We start from the raw sequence: 12,398 nt of genomic DNA, 5'->3' as shown, positions 1-12,398 counted from the left end.
TGTAAAATTTTGGGAGAAGGATCATTAAAAACTTATTTTGCCAATATTTTATTCATAAATTCTTTGAAAAGCTCAGAAAGGTTTTATGCGCGTACCTATGAAAACACCGCTTTCGCGGAGAACCGGTGAACAGACCATCGCTACAACTTTCGCGCCGACTACTCGCTCAGTGAAGATGCCAGAGCGCTGTTAACATATGCACTGCTACTGCAAAAAACCTGGAAGCGAGCTCTCCTTACCACAAACTAGCGTTCCTGCATTGTGGGTTTGTACAATTATCTAAATATGTACCGGTGGTCGCTCGCCGGCACTGTAGTCCTCCACCTTGCTTTGAAGAACAGCTGTCTTTGCATGAACCAGTGGAGCGAATTTCGAGTTTCCAAGCAAATCAAGAGAAGCGAAGCGAGTTTCGACGATTTCTCGTTGACATAGTGAAGAAAACAAACCGAAGAAGACGCTTGAGAATTTGATAGATGTAGCAAGCCAGCAGCTGTAGTCTTCTCATAACGCCATACGCCCCCTCCACACCGACATGGATTCACAGGCGCAGTTTCGTCTCTAGTATATGCTTACTAAAGCCTGTTTTACATGGCGCGAATTTCTCTGCGAATTCGCAGCTGCGGTGCGGCAAAACGATCGTAGTTTCGGCAGCGGCGGTAATAGATTGTTTTGCCGCACGAGTGGCGCTGCTGTCCCGAATTCGAATGGAAATTCGCGCCATGTCAATGGTATTTCTGACGTGTGACGTTGGCGGCGTTGGTTCCGTCCATCGAAATGGCGGTCATCATTTCGAAAAAAAAAAAAAATCCGAACTCGCCTGGGGCCCTATTCTCGACTGCACAAATTGCCGGCAATTCAGGCAATTTGCCGGAAGTCTTTTCTGATTGGCTTTCAATTATGGTCACGCGCTTCCGGTTGACAAAGCGGTTGTGTGTGTTGTCGTCATTTTGACGTTTTATGACGTGAACGGGCACCAGTTCTAAAGTTTACCTTATTTCTACTTGCTGAAAGCACATAATTCTTGTCCGGTAATGAAAAACCAGACTAAAAGTGCTAGACATGACAACGTAGGCCTGTCTTTGCTATGCAACAACAATAATGCCTGTAATACACGCCCTATCTGTGATTGGCTGAGAAGGCATGACGTAATTTAAACAGTTGGCGGGAACGATTACGTCATGCATTGGCAACTTCAGCCTGCGTAAAAGTGACGTAAGGCTACGTAACAGCTTGAAAATGGCGGCTGTTTTTGTCGCAAAATACAAGCAAAATAGGGCAAAAAATTGCCCCGGCTTACGGCGCCGCGAAATGTGCGGCCATTTGCAGCAGGCGCAGTTTCGCATGCGCGCTGTTTAAAGCATGTTTCCTACCGAAACAAATTATAGTTTCAACTGCTTCCAAGTCAGCGATCATGGAGCATACAAATAACGTGCAGTATTTTGCTTTTATGTTTGGAAATAAAATAAAAATTATTTGTTTGGTGTAGCCGCAACATAAGAGGGCAGTACAAGCCTCTCCATGACAGAGCTCCATGACAAAGAGAACCCAATGCATGGCATTTATCCATACTTGTCCTAGTACGCTGTTGGGTCACATGATCGAACTCAAGAGAAAAATAACAAAGAAAAGTGACTATTTGGTTCATTACAGCGCTGATTGAAGTCGAGCTTGACAAATGAGTGAATCGGCGACATCGGTGCGCTCCGTGGTTATCAGGCGTAGCGCTTTGCTGCTCTTATGTGTGATAGAAGCGATGGTCGCGGCCGTCTTTTTCTGGTATCACGCCATAAACTTGTAACATAGCAGCAGGCGATAGCGTGGGGGCGGTGGCGGCAGGGAAGGTGATAACGCAACAAAGCTTGCATTGAAGCAGAGTGCCCAGCTATGTCATAAAAGCGATTGAAAGAAATAAATGCACGCGGTAAAAAAATTGTGTGATGTTTTTTTTTAGCTCGACATCCGCATTTCACTCGCTCTTGGATCAACGTTACTCGATCGCCTTGTGGTGTTGACGCCAAATTTGACCACCACAAATGTGTTTTTCTCGTCAGCCTCAGCTACCGTCTTTATTTTTATAGTACATGCCAAATGTTTTTATATCTTTCTTGCACAATATTTGATACCTTGGTAGCGATCTTTATGAGTGACCCGTCAAATTACACTGCATGTCGTCATAACTATCGGTGCAGCACGTCACTGATTGCTAACGTCGTGCTTACGCAAAACAACATGGGCGAATTGCCGGCAATTTGTGCAGTCGAGAATAGGGCCCCTGGTTTGGAATTCGGCACGCTTACATGTCGCGACAGGGTGACCTAGCCACTGCGCTATGCATGCGCGGTTGCGATAGCACTGTGTCAAGGAAGGGAGGATTCGAGAAGCGTCACCCTGCATTTATGCATGAGACTAACGTGCCGCCACTGCAGCTGCCGTTCGTATTTCACCTTATTCCCCGTAGACCGCGTTCTATTCGGTGTCGCCATTCGAAATCCTTACGCGTGCGGGCATGCCTGTTTTCCTTGCTTCCCATTGCACACCTCCGATCAATGAGTGCGCGTTGTTCGCATCCCTATGCCTCAGGCATTTCATTCCAAGCAGAGGAGGACACTGGTTCTTGCTGCATTGTCTGCAACGACACCTTCGGGGTTGTATAAAAAGGCGACGACCTTGATGTTTTCGAGCGGAAATAACGACACTCGTAGAAAGCGACTGGACCAAGGGGGCTGTTAGCAGCGAATTTGCGGCTGCATACATGTTGTTAGAAAGTAGTGCCGTCTGTTCGGTGACTGCTACACCGCGTACTTAAAAGCGATCAGGGAATTTGCGGCTGCATACATGTTGTTAGAAAGTAGTGCCGTCTGTTCGGTAACTGCTACACCGCGTACTTAAAAGCGATCAGGGAATTTAAAAATAGCAAAAACGGCGTGGGTAATAAGTTATTATGACGAAAAGACGCACAACACACGTGGACTGACCGATAAGCGTCGTTTTTGCACCCGACCGGATCATACCGGCTTGAATGTTCGGACGATAACGCAAACTCGTGTTAGTGCTGTTTTCTGGGGCTCTAACACCCAGCCGTATGTTAGAGCTGTTTTCTCCTGTTAGGAGCTAAAGCGCTGTAGTTAGAGGAAAAGGTCAGCTGAGATCAGCATCCAGCGACCACTTGCAGTGCGGACTTATTGTTCGAAAGACGTAGGAGGGATGTGGAATATGTTTTCATTTTGCTATGCGCGAACTGTATATAGCGGACGCCCCAATGGTCACTATGATCCATCTGTTACATCGCTGTATAGATGAGGACGTCGTTCAGTGACGCCATCGGTCCGACCGAACGCTTATCCGTTATGTGCCTAATAATGTTCGCCATCGAATGATAGATAGGTGTAACATGAAGGGACGAAAACAGAGCGGAATGGGTCAGGGAACACGCGCGTGTTAAGGACATATTAGTAGAAATTAAGAAGAGGAAATGGGTGTGGGCAGGGAATGTAATGCGAAGGCAAGGTAACTGTTGGTCATTCAAGGTAACAGAGTGGATCCCTATAGAGAAGGCAAGCGTTGTAGGGGGCGGCAGAAAGTTAGATGGGCAGATGAGATCAAGGAGTTTGCGGGGATAAATTGGTCGCAGTTAGCACAGGACCGGGAGGATCGGAGATCTATGGGAGAGGCCTTTGCCCTACAGTGGGCGTAGACAGGCTGACGATGTTGATGAATTTCTACTCGTCCATCGGTACACGATCTTTTTCCTTCTATTCACCACCGTCATAGTCCAACTGTTACAGTTAATGCAGATGCGTAGCATTGAATATACAATATGTACAAAATCACAATTCGAATAAAAACAAATAATTCGAAATTCCAACGTTTGCTGTTAACTGGTTAGACTATAATATATTCGCCTGGTTGTTCAATGCGACACATCTGCTACCGCTATTCATGCAGTCCGCATCTATAAGCCCGGTTCCCGGCTCTGATAGCGTGCTGCTTATGGCTGATGTTTTATTTCCAGCTAGGGACTGGGGGACCTTTTTAGATGCAACGCATCTCTTTAATTATTTATCTCATAGTTGTGGCGCAGACGAAGTCCTGGCGAAATGCTTCGTTGTGAGCGATCCATCGTTAGAAGCGGATATTACTCGCTCCCTGTACGGTTGTACTACAGCGGAGCACCATAAGAACTTCGATGACGCGAAATTCCGAAAAATAAACGAGCAGTAAGCGAGGCGTACTACTGAAAAAGCGCGCACGGTGTTTAGCTGCTTGATTTCCCGAGTCCTTTGCCAGCACAGCGTATACATGCAGGTCACGATAGCTCGCGTGACCGTCAGACAGGCGGTATAGTCGCACGCCCGAGGGCCTCCCTGAGAACGCTCCGGTCACCAGGACAAGGACGTGGATGGTGAACACGCGCTTTCGACGCCAACTTGGAAATAAGCTTGTATCAACTTCACAGTGGTAGAAGCTGAACGCATTTAATAGAGAGTCATAGCACAGCGGAGAGGCGGTCCCAGTACGGTACCCAGGAAGCGACCGGCGGTACTGCGCAGGCGCAGACGAGGAACAACTGCATGGTTGCGCGCATGCGTAGGTGTACCGGGTACCGTACTGGTATCGGTTCTCCGCTCTGCTGTAACACTCTAATGTAAGCAACGCCACGACCGGGCAGCCCTGGACCCGCTCTGTCTTGTCGTTGCCTTCAGCGCGCGTCGCTGAAAATCGGGACGAGTTTCCTGGGCTATTTATGCGCGTTTGGATAGCGGGAACACAATCAGCGGCATAGAATTGGACGTGTTCTCTTACCAAAAATAAACGGGGGAAAAATGAACAAAGCTTGATTAAATGGTGCTTTGATTGATGGACAGCGGTGAAACTTACTATAGCACAATCCTTCAATGACTTTTCTTGTGCTATAACGTCGACAAATTTCGTACAGCGTTGCACGTTGTCAATGTGAACTGACGGCGTAATCTGCATTACTCGGTTCCAGGTGAGCTCGTATACGAGCAGGGCGTTCTGAGCAATTTGTTTAATGTGAGTGCTGTGCACGAGGTCGCGGGTTCGATTCGCGGCCGCGGCGGCCGCTTTTCTGATGGAGGAGAAAAGCAAAAACGCCCGTGTGTGCGAGATTTCGGCACACGTTAAAGATCCCCAGGCGGTCAAAATTAATCCGGAGCCCTCCCCTACGGCGCGCCTCATCGCCTACGTTGCGTCGGCGCGTTAAACACCACAATCAATCAATTAATCTGAGTGCTGTGAAAAGCTCGCCATTTAAAAGCAGTGCTGAATAGGAAAGGATTCGTGAGCGTGATCAAGACGCAAAAAGGCAGGCCTGGATGCGTCATTAAATTTTAAAATTCGAGATGTTAAATTTCACGCGCCAAAGCTACACACACCGTATACAATGTGTCGCACCGTAGAGAGTGGAGGGCTCTTATTAATTTCGACCACTACAGTATCTTTACGACGCCCCGAAATATAAAAACACGCGGGCGTTCTCGATTACCGGCTGCAGCGGCCGGTTTTTTTCTCTTTTTTTATTTTTTATTTTTTTGATGGAGGCGAAAAGCAGAAACGCCCGTGTGTACGAGATTTAGGCGCACGTTGAAGATCCCCAGGTGGTCAAAGTGAATCCGGAGCCCTCCACTACGGCGCGCCTCATCGCCTGCGTGGCGTCGGCGCGTTAAACCCAACAATCAATCAATCAACAACAATGATTTGAGTAGCCCAAGAAAGACTATCGTCTTGAAAAGCTGGCCGGCCCTCCGTGATCACCTCTTATTAAACGGTCTATTACAACGAAAAAGCCCTTGCCTTGCCATGCAAGAGTACATATCCACCGGCCGCGCATGTGTAGTGTGGGTAATCTTGCGGATTACCGTGCATTTGGCGTGTAAAGCTGTGGGCAAGGAGTAACGAAGAGAGTCACGTTCACACGTCGGGTGATTCGCACTTTGCCACTCTTTCGCGAATGAATTTCGCTAAGCATAATGGGCGGTGCCCAAGAGTTACATTATGTATTTCTAAAGCGCATGCGAGCCGTTTTGTAGAGCTGACGAAGTCCGTTGCCTTGAGTTAACGCGCGATATGAGGCGAGTTTTCCTCGGCCGGTGGCGAAAAAAAAAAAAAAAACTAAATTCATTCGCTGGGTTGTGTTTATTCATGGAGCGAACGTTGATGATTGTCGTCCTCCTTGACGCACTCGTTCACGAAGAGATAGATACCTGTCTTCACGTTCTTCATTTTATTTATTTATACTGCAATCCCACTTTGGGATTTCGGTAGGATGGTACAAATGATGAGAACATCACAAAAAAGCAAACAACAAATGCATAGGTAAAGAAAAAATACAAGGCATAATGCCAACACTAAGACACGATGTGAACAGGGTAAGTGAAAGCTGTTGATCTTTGGTGTTAGCAGGTTGGTTCTATTCAGTAATGGTCCTTGGAAGGAAGGAGTATTTAAATGCATTGTTGCGTGCACGAAAAGGAGTAATTGTCATTGTTTTTGTAGTTGCTGAGGAAGAGCAATTTTTATGCCGCACTTCTCGTCCAGCACCGAAGTTTGCCTGTGGTTGTATTAAATCATTTTCCGCTATGCAACCACTGAAACTCTTCCGTTTATAAATCCCGGGTTTGATATTTCCGTTCATTCCTGTCCTATAGCTTCCCCAAACCAGCGTCATGGGAAGGTCGTCGAAACAAGCTGTAAACAATACTGGAGCCAGAGTGCCTCCTTGCGGCACAACCTTCAGAGAAATTTACGCACAAAGCGACTGTTCCGATCGCGGCGTCAACACCGTTGGCCGTCCGCTCTGGGGCAACTGTGTTGCGTGCGCATTGAGTTTTACCTGCTGAAAAGGGTTTGTCCCCACGCCTGTGTGACGCAGTCGCTCACCGTGTATCGCTGACGTCACGTGATATTCCCTACGACACAAGCCGACGTACGTCGTGTCGCATGCGAACGAGGTATCGGCGGCTGCTTTCTTGGAAAGCTGCCCGCTTGAATTTTAACCTGCGCAAGAAGGAATTCATTTCATTGATATGTCGTCTCTCATTGAAAAGTCGTCTCTCATTCATATGCAGACAGCATTCTTCTTTGAACGGGGTAATATTGATACATCCGACGACATCCGTGTTCCCGAGAAAGGCCTCTTCCTCCAGGTGCCGTTTATGCACTGGTCAAGTTGCAGGACTTGCTGAAATAGTGATGTCACCTGCGAGGAAACCGTGACGGCTTCATGCTTGCATAATTTGTGCACCGTTTCGAGCGCGTTGTCATCATCCAAGTTCTTAATTGTGATTTTAACTAGAGCACTCCGCTTTATGGAGTCTCTACGCAACGCTAACGCAAACGTTGTGGCGCCTGAAATCTACGATTGCTAGTATGTGACAGTGTGCTTTATTAATGCATAATTTCCTAGCGCAAAAAAAGAGAGCGCTGAACAAGAAATAAACACCCATGGGACATGCGGTGGTATAGTCCACATATCCTGTGTTCATTTGTTGGCAAGCGCACGGTTTTTCGCACGCTGATTCTACGTTTGGTGTATTTCCGCTTAAACATGCTATTTCCGTTGTGCTAAGCAGGATCTTGTTTAGGGTGTGTACTTGTGGCATATATTTTTCACATTTCTGAAAAATATATAGGATAAGAAAAGCGCAATCTTTCAAGAAGATGTGACGTGACTTCTTTCAGTTGGGTCACACCGCGTCAGGGCGCGTTCGGTCCGTCCACCGCGACTGTGGGGCTGGCTTGAAGTCCGGAACTACGCGGACCGGCAGGGGCTCAGTTATAAAGTACTCGATACTCTTGTTCCTAGAGTGGTCCCGACCACCCTCGGACTATCCAAAGCTGGTAAATCAAGGAAGACGGTGTGTTTTGAGGCCATGTGAGGTCGAGGAGTCGAGGACACCTTTGCCGCGCCTCAACGTGTTAGCGGCCGAGATTTCGCCTGCAAGAAGCACCCCCAACGACCTCCGTAAAAATCATCTGTGCTCGGGCGCACGCTGGCCTGGAGGGGAATGAAGTTGCCCACAGTATGGCTCGAGAACTCACCATCCGAGTCCAACCCGGCTCGTTGCTCTAATGGCGCCAGATCCGTAAGAGACCGGATGACCACATACAATGAAATTACCACCCGTTGCCGCTTCTCTCGCCGTGCACCTACCCCCCGGCACACACACAACTCATCATTCTATCAAGAACACACATGGCGTGTTTTGCAAACGAACACATTTCCCAATCCCGCTAAGTTGCACCTTATTCACCCAGCCGTATACCCTTCGCCTAACTGTACTGCCTGCCAGTTCCTTCAGCACCTTATGCGGGGATACCCGAGAGGTCAGCCCCAGTGTGTTCGGGGAGCGGGGAGGGGCCTCCGGCCTTGTCAAGCTGGCATCACGCCAGCTTTTTCTCCTGCATCATGTATCCTTGATGCCAAATAAAGTCAATAAAGTCAAGTCAAGTCCCTGTCCAAAAATAATCACGCGTGTGGGCAGTAGGAGGAGGCGTTGCGCTGCACAGACCAAGAGCCCCAAGCTTCCTGGTCGCCCGGGCGGCCGCCGTCGTCAACTTAGCAAATAAATGTGCTGCTGCTTCTCCAGCGAAGGAAAGCCTATTTACGGGCGTTTGTCTCCTCCGCCCGTGCTCCGTTTTCTATGACGGGGTTGTCGGTAGGTGGTCCCGAGTGCTCACGCGATACCGGAACTGTGAGTTGGCTCGTGACTTAAGCGGATATCCGGCTGACGAGACGCTGCGTGATTTGCATGTCTGCTTTCCTGTTTTCCGCGGGATTTCTAGCGGCTGCCACCGCCCGGCACGTTTGGTAAACGTTGGCGCGCATAAACATGCGTTCGCACGGGCTGTGGCTGCGCGACTTGCGCATGCAGCGTTCTGTCCGCTAAAGGCGACGGCGTCGTCTTGTGTGCGGTCATCGCTCAAGTATTTGGATGCCTGCTTAAGGTGCGCCCTAGATGTCTTCTGTGCGGTCATCGCTCACGTATTTGGATGCCTGCGCCATAGAAAAAGTAAGAATGTACCATACAGCACTTGTTCACTGCTTCGTGGTAGGTAAAGTTCGGTGCTAAAAGTTAGGCGGTAAATGTTCGATGGTAAATATTCAGTGACATGCAGTGGTAAAGTTCAGTGGTCCGGCTTATTTTACAACCAGAATATTTCAAGTAAAACAGCAACGTACAGCTTAGCGCATCTCGAGGCGATTTCTTACGCAGGCAGGCACCACTTGTAGGCAACCACCTGCCGCGGTGGCTCAGCGGCCAAGGCGTGGTGCTGCTGAGCTTTAAAGACACGGGCTCGATTCCCGGCCACGGGGGCCACTTTTCTGGTGGGAGCGGAAAGCGGAAACGCCCGTGTGTTGGAGATTTGGGCGCACGTTATAGATCCCCAGGTGGTCGAAATTAATCCGGAGCCCTCCACTACGGTTCGCCTCGTCACCTGCGTTGCGTCGGTGCGTTAAACTGTATATGCAACGTGTCCACGGTGCAATCTAAGGCGGACGGTCCAGATCTGCTTAATAAATTTGAATACAGGCGCCCGGTGCATCGTTTAGGCCCCCCGCTTTATTTAAACGGGCCAACGAAAGTCTAACTTTAGAATGGCGTTAAAAATTTCGTTTTTTTTTTAACTGCCTTGTTTTCACCGAGGGGACTGGAGATTTGGCAGGGAGGTTGTTAGAATAGCGTGTTTGTTGGAGCTCCCATTAAGCTTTTCTTCAATATTTTAAGGCCGAGAGAGGACCCGGTGGTTTCTTTGCAGAGCCGACCTCGGGACCACCCCACCTCGAACACGTGGACAGCGGCACCCCTCCCCCTCCACCATAAATCCCCCATTTCTGTCGGAAGGTTTCTAACCTGTTAAATGCAGAAATAAAGACGTAAAAAAAGTCATCCTGACAGTTAGCGAAGGCGAGTTACGACGACAGATAACAGGGAAAAAGAATCAGCCGGTTATCCTGGAAGATATAGATAGGACATAATGGTAGCGACGTAATTAAAAACCCTGTTTTGAGATAATTGAGTTTAAAGTTAAAAAAAAAAAAGGTGACAAACCATACTTCTTTGCCTCAAACACCACACTCAAGAAAAAAAAAACGTGGTACTTACTAACAGAACACTAACGAGTTACGTGGCTCAGTGTAAACTAGGCACTTAGTGCCTTTACTAACTGGTCATGCATAACCCAGTAAAAAGCTACGCGTGACAATGTGGATCTGCTGAGCGCACAGCACGACATAGATATACTCGACACGCACATATCGCTCTTGATTTTTGCGACAAGCCCACCGACGCAATCAGGGGATTTTCCGCTGCTGGGTATAATAGCAAAAAGAGATATATTTTTAAGGTAACTAAGTTATACTCGCTCTCCTCGTGCGTTCCGTTGGTTTTCTTGCTCAATTTATTCGCGATAACTTCAGAAATATGCATTTTAATGTGAGCAGATACAAGTCAGCATGTGGATATGCAAAAACTTTGTAATCGTTTTTGGAATAGGGAAAAGGGTTGTATTTATAATGTTCAATAATTCATAGAAGTTTGTACTATCAGTGAATGTAAGTATCAAACAAGCAGCAGTTACTAAGTGCATGGTCTATACACTAGTAACGGTTTCACACTTAGTGGCAGGACCTACGTACCGCTCTGAAGGGTAGTAAAGTTTGTAAGGAGTTAATAAATACAGCCGCTATACTACCCTTTTACGAGATTTTTTTTTTGTTAAGAGTGCACTAGAGTCCTTTATTTAGTAAGCAGCAGCTTCGTAATAACCTTCGAAGTCATTTTTAAAGGCGATAGTCTTTCTTGGGCTACTTAAACCCAAAAATTTTGGTCTGTCTGTCTGTCTGTCTGTCTGTCTGTCTGTGACTCGATTGAGCCACCCGGCCAAAGTAAAATTGATATTACGCAATAGTCTTATATACTAACAGCCACATGTAAACGTCTAAGCCCGGTTTATATGTTCATACTTGTCAACTTTGTTTAACAAGAACAAGACATTACGCAAATAGAAGACAGGAAATTAGTACACAAGGGATATTTACAGTGTTTCCCTATTAAAACATTTATGGATGCTTGGTTTTTCGATAGCAAATGATATTGTACATCTAGGGCAAAAAACCGCCGCCTCCTGCCGGCATATAAAACATCACGCGGCAACAACAACGAAAGGTTCCACTAGCTAGGTTCCACGTTCTGCTTGGAACGCACGTGAAGCACGGCCACGCGGCTCTATAAACCTTCTAGTCGGCCGCCTCCATTCACGCGCGTCTCCGCCGTACTGCAGCGCTGGCATCGAGGAACCCGGCCTGTAGCAGTGGAACGCGGTAAATTCAAATCGCCTTGCGCAAACCTTTAGTGTGTTTACCTTGGAATGAGCGCGAACGGTACAGGAACAGAATGAGAGGTGAGCGGGAAAGCAAAGGGGGGCATTTCCTTGGAAAATGTCTACAAAGACTATCGTCTTTTGACGACATTTGCAACGAAAGGAGCAGATACGCGGAAAATTTTTTCGCTTTGCAGCCTGTCGTCTGTCCTGCCTTGCCTATATTTAGTGAGCTGTCGTGCAGCTCTGTTCGCAAAGTATTTTTGCTTGTGGTCAACCTCTTTTAGCCACTGGATGGTGGTGTTCCGCCCAGTGTTCAATCCGAATTATTTCAAAATGCTGGTTCGTGGGATGCTACCATCATTGAATGAAAGAACAGCATCCAGTGTTGCAATCCTGAGAGTGTAAAGCCCAACAAAGACATTTTTTGCCGCGCGGCTCCGAAGCACAAATGTTGAAAAAACGTGCACAGCGTCTTTGGATTGCCTTGGCGGAAAATTCAGCTATGCAATGGCTACCAAACGATTTCTTAATGCAGCTGGTTCCATACTAGCGTTTTGATCTGGAGCGGGGAGTTTCTTGATGGAAAAAATTACAAAAAACACCGAGCATATTCTAAATTGGGTCGTGGTCACTTACTACTTTCTTACGGAAAAACTGTTTTTGAGCCAATAATACAATTTTCTAAGGTAAGTGTGATTATGGAAAACGTGCATAAGGAGGTGAACTTCCCTAATTGCGAGGAAGAGGAAAAAAGTCACTTTTGTTTTAAATTTTGCTTTACGCTGTTCTCTTTACAGGATGTTCGGCTTGTATGGAAAACGCGGTGTGTTCTCGCGCGCGCTCTTCACCCCCGGAAGTCGACACCTGCTGTAGCTTCCGTGCAGGTATCCGCGTGAAACAAAAGCATTGCGCGATATTTCGACGCCTTCGCGACAGAGCAAGGCCACCATCTTGACACCTTCGCGCGCGCTCGTGGGGGCGGTGCAACCGCGCACGCGTGAAAGACGTGTGAGTGATGTGGGTACAGACTGAGCGGGCGGCAGCAGGCTGCG

At 47.7% G+C, this 12,398-nt stretch overlaps 2 protein-coding genes across 2 annotated transcripts in view; one reads left to right on the top strand and one right to left on the bottom strand.

The window, feature by feature from the left end:
• The window catches only part of LOC144141155 (PIH1 domain-containing protein 1-like), a 77,859-nt gene that overhangs the window by 32,704 nt on the left and 32,757 nt on the right, over nt 1–12,398 (top strand). The gene's annotated exons all lie outside the window — the stretch shown is intronic.
• LOC144141157 (uncharacterized) overlaps nt 1–12,398 on the bottom strand; it is a 34,769-nt gene that overhangs the window by 15,193 nt on the left and 7,178 nt on the right. The gene's annotated exons all lie outside the window — the stretch shown is intronic.

Source organism: Haemaphysalis longicornis, unplaced genomic scaffold (assembly GCF_048455015.1).
Source record: "Haemaphysalis longicornis isolate Haplotype H1 unplaced genomic scaffold, Haemaphysalis longicornis Haplotype H1 scaffold_6, whole genome shotgun sequence".
Classification (NCBI taxonomy): Eukaryota; Metazoa; Arthropoda; class Arachnida; order Ixodida; family Ixodidae; genus Haemaphysalis; species Haemaphysalis longicornis.
The sequence above is the reverse complement of the archived record's forward strand: the minus strand, read 5'-3'. Positions and strand labels throughout refer to the sequence as shown.